This window comes from Schistosoma haematobium, chromosome ZW (assembly GCF_000699445.3).
Source record: "Schistosoma haematobium chromosome ZW, whole genome shotgun sequence".
Taxonomy (NCBI): domain Eukaryota; kingdom Metazoa; phylum Platyhelminthes; class Trematoda; order Strigeidida; family Schistosomatidae; genus Schistosoma; species Schistosoma haematobium.
This window is the reverse complement of record NC_067195.1, coordinates 37,504,524-37,512,576: the sequence shown is the minus strand read 5'-3', so window position 1 is coordinate 37,512,576 and position 8,053 is coordinate 37,504,524.

The window sequence follows — 8,053 nt, the reverse complement described above, 5'->3', positions numbered from 1 at the left end:
TAATAGTGAGGTTAGATGCAGGGTATTAGGGAATGATGGTAAATCAGTTGATCAGCTTGTGAATCTTCATCGACTGAGATGGTTGGATCACGTATCACGTATGCCTAAACACTGATTACCACGACATGCAATGCTAACTGATGTTGAAGATGATTGGAAGAAAGTTAGGGGCGGTCAAACCAAAACATGACATCAGTCCATAAAGTCACTAACTTCTGGTCTGAGCCGTGTTGGTGGATGTATGCTACTTTGTTGGGGTCTACGCGACTATCGCAACCAATGATTGGAGACCCTGTGTGACATGGCTCACAATCGATCACAATCGCGTCGGTGTATACATTCTCTATATTCCCCTGGACTATGAGATCGAAATAGCTTCATATGTCCCTTTCTATGAACTATTTCTTTCTTTCTATACTATATCCTTACATAAAACCATTCTTTTATATATCACACCATTGAGTTGACTGCTTTTATGAATCCGGTGTTCGTCTTGCTGTGCTAATGAGGTATGGCAACTTGAACCGATGCATATATGTGCCTGGTCCTACGTTGCAGCTGGCTGACTGGAATTGCAATGCTACTGATCATCGTTGAACAATCAATTGAGTGGAACTCGCCATAATTCATCAACTTCCTTGACTATGAGAAAACGTTTGAGAGCGTGGACGGGAGAACCTTGTTAAACCTTCTTCGACACTGAGAGTGGATAGGAAATACATTCTAGAAATCAAAAGCTAACCGAAAGGTGTTATGGAAACACCCAGGCAATCGACGCTGTAACTACGGACTGATCATTTGATGCTAATGAATATAGTTATGAGCGATATAGGTGAAGAAACACTTAAAGGTGTTATGTTTCTGCTCACACAATTATCTTTAGAGTTAGTATTGAATCAATTTCTTCATATTTTTTATTACCATTTTTGTGAGCAGGCTGTGATAATACCCGGAAGCCCAAACTGAAGTAGGTGGTTTGCTTAATAAGTCATTCTCCGGCCTTCTGACCTAAAGGTCCAATCCAAATGACAATAGAGCAACGTCAGGACATGCGATACCATGGAAGCCGGTGACCAGGCATAGGTTTATACGCTATTCGATAACTGAGGATCCCGGTATCCACGAACAACATTGGCTTTGAATCTGAGTTTGCTTTTCATCTTCCCAATTACGTAGACGGAACGTTGCTGTGAGAGGCCAGTGAGTAGGACTTTCCTGGCAGTTGGAGTGTATGTGTGGTCGTGTGAGTATTTCGAGAGGGAGTGGACTTTTCACCCTCGGTCGTACTAAGCCACTTCGTGACCACTAAGTTGCACTCTTTCGGGACTTCAAAAAGTGAGTTCAAGGCAGTGCAACTCAGTGGCTTCAGACGTTATCAAACATGGCTCAAGGTACCAAAACAACCAAAAGAGGGGAATTAATGGAGAGCAAAGTGTTAATTTTGGGGAAATGTACTTTTTCTCCATCGTGTGTGAATTCTGAGGAAATGTCTCAGTGAGGAGTAAATACATAGACACACTGGGGAAAAGTAGACCGGCTTCCATAGAAACCGTGGAAAAAGAATAACATACTAACAACCTAGGTTGTTTTAAAAGTTGTAGCAAAAGTAGACAAGTTGGCGTATATTTAGGCGAAAAGTAGACAATTCAGCGACATTTGAGAGACAGGGCGACAAAAAGGGGAAATCCGCATTATTTCCCCTGGGCAGGCGAAAAGTAGAAGTTTTGGCGCGTCTCCCCTTTGTTCGCCTTTATTTCCCTTTGTTGGTTGATTGGACTTGAGCAAATAAAGAAACGCTGCCTAGCCATGAAATAATGAATAGTGAAATAGTGGAATATCAGCTGTGGCTCGAATAATTAACCATCACAGGCCAACTTATTCTTCGTAGTAAGGAAAAAATGTGGGGTTATCATATAGGGAGTCGGGGTAGTATTCTGAGTAAGAGTTACTACCCCATAAACACTGATCATTTACAGTTCTAAACATCAATGGGAAGATTCGATCAAACAATACCAATTGAATTCTAAGTATGAATTACTACCCCATAGAGTTTCCATAACATGGCATTGGTTATAATTTAAGAAGGCAAGGGTTGGGTACGAGAAAAGGCTACAGATTTGGGTTGGGTTTGCAAATTACACTCAAGGCTTTCACCACTTAATAACAAAATCAACCAGGAATAACACAAGCCCGAAAATAAAGTAATATTGGAATCGAAACTACCAGCGGATAATTTCCCATGCAACAATTGCTGCACTTTAAACTTAGCGCAGATTGTATGAGACGTAATCTCAATTTTGATTGGTTAATTCTGTTACAACTTCAGCATAGAAGAACAACAGAATTGTGGCCTGGGTTATTCTTAGTAATGGCAGTCCCTCAGTTGACTCAACTTCCTTTTGGTAGCAGATGGAGCTTCAATCGTGTGTTGAGATAATGGGTTCCATTCGTTGATGATTCGATGGGAAAGTCTATAATCATCTTACAAGTAAATTGTCCCAGGTTTATGAACCTTTTTTGAAGTGTTTTCGTTAACTCTCTGTTTTGGAAGACAAGACAAGTTAAAGCATATCATTTGCCAATACTTCATCAAGTAGTTTAAAAATTGTGATGAAATCGCTTCTAATTCATCTATATGACAAGGGAAATAGGTTTAGTTTAGTCAGTCGTGCATCATACAGAAGCTTTTAAATTCTGAGAATCAGCATATTTGCAGTTCTGAAAATCTATTCCAGCAGCTCACTGTCTCTTTTTAAGCAGGGACTAGCTGCTTATATTCAGTACTCCAGTTTGTGACGAACAAATACTGTACACGAAGACAAAATGATTTTAGCATCGACGTAGCTAAAGGCTTCACGTATTGACCATCGGGACTGAAACCTTTGGCTGCTACTGTACGGCAGTGTTTAACAGTTCTTAAGCATTGGCTAACGATGACTAATAAGTCATTGTGTGTCTGGAAAACGGACAGCTCAATGTTATTCACTGTGTGTGTTTGTACCTTTGCGACTAACAGACATTACAATGCACTTGGAACCATTTGTCGGCAACCGCCAAGTTTGAGACCATCCAGATAACTTCTTTAGGTCATTTTGAAACTTAACTATCACCTCTACTTCTTATCGCTCGCAGTATCTTGACATCGTCAGCATATAACAGGATCGATGATGATAGGAGACTAGGAAGGTGATTTACGAAGAGGAGGACAACACTGGCCTCAAAACAGTACCATGCGTTACTCCACTAGGCCCAGTTTCCCGACTCGACAACTTTGAGTTCACTCGTACTCCTTGTTGACACCCAACTAGGAAATCCTCTATCCACATTAACAAATTGCCTCCCAACCCCGATATTACTTAACTAGTATAACAGCTGGTTGTGAAGAACTTTGTCAAACGTTTTGCTGAAGACAATGTAAGCTACATCAATAGATAACTTTTGATATTTAAGAGCGCACCAACTTTCATCGGCTGCTAATAAGTTCAAATGGTTCAAATGGTTGTGGACGGAATAGAAGAAGCTTTCGCTTAACAGGCTTCCGCGTCTAGTAGTAGGGGATCACCAAATCCTCCAGGCAGGAACCTAGGTATGTTAACAATAAAACAAGAAAAGATATTAGTAAATCATAATAAGATATTATCCTTAGTCCTTAAGAATAGGTCAAGTTTCCTCTTAAATGACTCCTGAGAAGTCGCTTGCACTAGTTCAGTCAGCAGCGAACCCCAGCATTTGATAACTCTTAAGGAGTAGACGTTGTGTCTACAGTCCATTCTGCTATGTTGTATCTCCAATTTCTGGGTGTTACCCCTTAGATTTGTATTGGGACTGAGCTTAAGTAGGTGTTTGGGGGGATGTCCAGGAGTGTTAATGATACTGTAGGCCATTAGGTCACATCTAAGACACCTATACTCTAATGGGTAAAGGTCAAGTGATTGGAGACGCCCTTCATAAGGCTTGATTTTGAGTCCCAGAACTGATTTCGTGGCTCGTCGTTGGATACGCTCCAGAGTGTCCTTATCCTTTTGGAGTGAGGGAGGAAATACAATGTTTCCGTACTCTGAATGGGGACGAATAAAACTGTTGAAGATTATGTGGAAAGTTTTCCTGTCAAACTGGCCAAGAATGCGCTTCAATGTTACCAGTGCAAGATTTTCTCGAAAGGTATTTTTGTCACAGAGTATGACTTCAAACCGTAGGGTACCAGCACTCCTAAATCTTTTTCAACTTGAGATACTTCTAGAGAGGAGTTTCTTAAGTTGTAGTTGCAGTCTGAAAAATGTCTCAGATGGACTACTTTACATTTTGAAGTGTTAAAGATAAGTCCGTTGTCATACGCCCAACTTAGAGGTGATTTGATACCCAATCGTTTGAGCCTAATAATAAGACATGTGTGGCTGGACATTCTAAAAGCTTTTGAGAAGTCAAGGTAAATGACATCAACCTTAAGCTTGTGATCGAGGATGCTTGTCCGTCTGTCCACCACACTCAGCAGGTTGGTAATACAAGTGTAACCCTTCCTGAAACCATGCTGTTGGGGTGAGAAGAGATTTAAGGACAGTAAATAGTCGTTTATACCATCGCGTATCAGACACCATGATTTTTGAGGGTATGGAGAGAAGAGCCACCGGTCGGTAGCTTGAAGGTTCGCTGCGTCGACCTCCTTTGAAAATTGGTGTGATGTGAGCCGGCCTCCAAATTTCCGGTAGTTTCCTCGAATTAGCGAGTGTGAGAACATCACACAAAGCGGCGTTGCCAAGATTGAGGCTGCTTCCCTCAGCATGGCGGAGTGGACCATGTCCGGGCCAGAAGAAGTATCTAATCTTAAGTGCTGCAGTTTCCGGAACACCAAGTCAGCGCTTAGGTTCGGAAGGTGGAATTGCAAATGAAACTGTCATCAGTAAAGTTAGTGTTGGTTGGTTGAAATGTCTGGGACTAATGTTCAGCCAGAAGGCGTCGCCATCGGTGTTGGTCGGGCCGTTAAGACCTACCAGTTGGGAAACTCCAGTTTTGGCTTGACGAAGAGAGGCTGCATAACGGAATAAGCTTTTAGGATTAGAGGCAAATTTGTCCATAAGCTTTGTCTTGTACTGAAGCCTATCTTCTCATATAGCCTTAGTGCATATGTTCCTGATATAATTATATTGCCTGTACGCTCCGTCGTTGTCAGTTCATTCGTATTCCGCCCAACAGTGCCTTTTGCGGCTTAGCAGGCGAAGGGTACGGTTCTTGATTATTGTAGGTGGCTTGCAGCTTTTGGGAACCGTTTGAGGAACTGAATGGTTTGTAGCACGTAAGGGCGTGTGCAGTAAGAAGTCCCAATGACCGTCCACATCGAGTTGGGGGTGATCATCCCAAACCACCTGTTGTAGATAGTCGTGTAGAGCTGGCACATTTAACCGTTTAAAATTCCAACGCAAGTTATTGGTGGGGTATCTTAGCTTAGTTTTGCTGACAAAACTGAAGGCTATGACGGCATGATCGCTTTTTCCCAGCGGAGCCAGGATTGGGAGGTTGTCAACTAGAAATTCTCCGTTGGTGAGTACAGTCTAAGCGCGGTGGGGTCTGACTGTTTCTCCAACGAGTTGCCGACCTCACATTTTCGTACAATCCCAAGTTATCGATGAGGTTGAAGAACCGAGCTTCAATTGAGTTGTCGCCTCCAGTACACGTGTGTTCCGCGAAGTTGACTCTAGGGAGATTAAAGTCCCCTAGAATCAGGATGTGTGAAACCGAGACGAGTAGAGCGGGATAGTCCTTCCAGCATACGACTATCGTACTCGATGTCGGCAGTTAGCTTCCTGTAAATGACTCCAACTAGACACCTCGAAGTACTAGACAATCTTACAGAGCACTGTATAGATTCCTCAAGTTTGTTAAACTCGAGGTTGTGAACTTGGTGCACCTCCAAGCAAGAATGTATGTAAACAGCTACTCCGCCCCCAAATCCTGATTTTCTGTCATTGCGGAACAATGACATCCCAGGTAATGCTAACTCATGGTCCGAGAACTGAGATATCCAGGTTTCAGATATTCCTGTCAGATGGGCCTTATTAGCATTGCTAAGTTCACGTAGTTCATCCAATTTGTTTGGTAGACTCGCGGCGTTCATATATAAGCCGTTTATGCTTTCAATTTGGAACGCGTGAGCTTCTTCCTGTTTGTCTGTATGAGCCTTACGTGAATGGACAGGTAGCCCACCTATATGAGGTTTGCCGAGGTGATAGACCCTGTCTTTTACACGTTTTTTTATCGTCTAGACAGTCCACAAGTGGAATGGTCAGCTCCAACTTGCCTTTGTGTTTGGTCCCAGCTTCGTATGGCTTATCCGGGTGCATGTGGATTCCAGGTGGCAGGCGACGTCTGTTGGCATGAAATGCTTCCAGAGTTGCAGCCGCCATATATGAAGATGGAAAGGTCATCTTCATTAGATGGGGTCTAGAATCACCATCCTTCTTGGCTAGTCTCGTCACATGCTGATTCAGTGTGCTTTTGAGCCTCAAGGACTGTTTTTATGAATTTCCATTCCCTGATGTCAGTCTTTGATTGAATAGGGTCAGTATTTTCCAGAATACCTTGCATGATTATATTCCTCCCGCGGAAAAACTGATCGCGAGTTTCTTTGGGGATGTTCCGGATGAGATTGCGCTCAGAATACGGTATGCCAGGCAGTATTCTTACATTCCCATCTGACTTCAGTAAATGACTCGCTAGTAAGACATCCTCTACGTCGGTAGCATTCTTAATTGTTACACGAAGTAGACTCGGGTGATTCTGATGCTTAGATTCCTTTCCCCGAGTGAGCCGTGTGACTGTCAAAGGCTCTTTTCTTGGAAATTCAAGTTTCTTGTTAAATTCTCCTCAGAGCATCCTATCATTTTTGTCCTGCGAACTGAGAGGAAGATCAGGGTTGTCTTTGAAGTTCATGACTATGAGAGAGTCATCACGAACCGTTATTGTCGTCCCAGGTTTTCCGGTGCGTTCAGGTTTAGCACCTTGTTTTTTGGGGGTCGAAGCACGTTTATGAATCCTTGGCTCTTCTATGACCGGACGGACAATCTTGGGGGTAGACTGTGCGACCAGATCACCAGTTGACTTTCGTTCAACAGCTGGGATGTTCAACTTGGACTGTGACGCCTGGCCCTTTTTAGCTCTTTTGACATGGGTCCAATCACCTACATAGTTTTTGGGAACCACTGTCGCGTTCAAGAACCTTGAGCTGTGAGACCCGAGTTTGCTGAGGGAGTCGAGTACCGTCATCGTAATCGTGGTGCTGAGTTTCAGCGTGTCATCATTAATGCTGTTGCATGCTCCGTCGTTGGTAGACCTGTCGACATCCCTGTTCTCGTTTCCAATGCGCTTTCTTGTTTTTCTACCCATTTTTTGACTGTCTTTCCCAAGTTTGCCGACAAATTGCTCTGCAGACCTTTCAGTAGGACAATGATGTTACTCAGCAAGACTGCAGCATCCGTGCTGCACATAACACATTCCCACTCTTGATCCGAATTGCTGAGTCTGTTGTAAACAGTTGGTGTGAGATCTGTGCACGCTTCGTCGAACCAACCTTTGCAGTTGTCGAACTGCATGCCAGATGTAACAGCAAAACGGCATCCAGGTCGTTTGCATGAATTTTTCATGACTGTATTGACGTAAACTGTGTTGTAGATGCTAGCAAAAGCCTAAAACCGTAAAAAATACACTAAAAAGCATACTGAAAACAGACAAAAATGGATAAAACGGATGAGATAAACTGAACTAGTCTTTACGTGAGAAACTGAAAAAAAACCGAATAGTAAGCGGAGGCAAAAACACAGTTAACTATTAAATGAGGTGAAACTAAAAAAAAGTAATCTACCGAACGTATAGCTCAGGATAGATATTTTGGTCAGAAATGGTACTTTTGTTGTGTAAGAACACAGCAAAAGTTTGATAAATGCAAATCACGTTAGGACTAAACTTCCCGTTCGAAAAGCGCGCTTATTCCCAATGGTCAATACGTAAAGCCTTTAGCTACGTCGATGCTAAAATCATTTTGTCTTCGTGTACAGTATTTGTT